Genomic DNA, 1,011 nt, shown 5'->3' on the forward strand with positions numbered 1-1,011 from the left:
CATGCTTGCTAAAGTAGAGGGCCAACGAAAAAGAGGAAGACCCTCAACAAGATGGATTGACACAGTGGCTGCAACAATGGGCTCAAGCATAACAACAATCATGAGGATGGCGCAGGACCGGGCAGTGTTTCATCTTGTCATGCATAGGGTCACTATGAGTCAGAACGGACTCGACGGTACCTAACAACAACAACATGACCCACTGGAGGTCACCTTAGGCTACGTTGACACACAGTAAGGGAGGTGGGTTGAACAAAGGAGTATATTTGTCCAGGAGAGACATGCAGGACTTGACAACAGACAGGAGGGCACAGACAGAAAGGGCCAGGAGCTCTTGGGCAGGGGGTCTGGAGAGCAGTGGTAAGACTGGAAACTTGGGTTGGTCCAACTCAAGGAATTTCAACTTTATCTTAGAATAACACTGGAGCCATTTGTTGTTTTAAACTGTTCTTGAGGAACACTATTCTGCAGGTAGAGGAACGGACAAGAAACCTGACTTGCCTCAGTTTACCGAGCCTCATCCAGGTAAGGCCCACCCTTGCCCCCACTCCATTCATACATGTGGATCCAGCCGGCCCCAAGTGGCCTGATACACTGGATTATGGAGATTCAGGTGGGTTTTCCAGGAATCAGGTGCAAGGTCTGAGTGGTTCCCACTGCTGTCCTGGGCTGGCCTCCTTCTTGGGCAGTCACATTGGGGCAGTGCCCATGGCTTCAAACAATGTCCCCCAGTCATCCAAGCCTGAGGGGAAAGAGCTCATCTGACTGTCAGCTGAACGTTCCAGTCCTTCAGGTAGAGTTCTATTGTTTACTCAAAGGCAGGGCTTCCAGTAGCATTACAAGCAACCCCCCCCCCATCCCACGCTATGCCCATGGGGCTTCCAGGACTCCCACACCTCACCACGGCACTCGGGCCTGTACTCCCTGCTCCCCCTGGAGAGGTTCTCCTTGCCGGGGCAAGTTCTCTAACCAAAACACCCTCTCAGGAGCATGCCCTTGGGTGGGGCCTCT

Source organism: Trichechus manatus, unplaced genomic scaffold (genome assembly GCF_000243295.1).
Source record: "Trichechus manatus latirostris isolate Lorelei unplaced genomic scaffold, TriManLat1.0 scaffold00165, whole genome shotgun sequence".
NCBI lineage: Eukaryota > Metazoa > Chordata > Mammalia > Sirenia > Trichechidae > Trichechus > Trichechus manatus.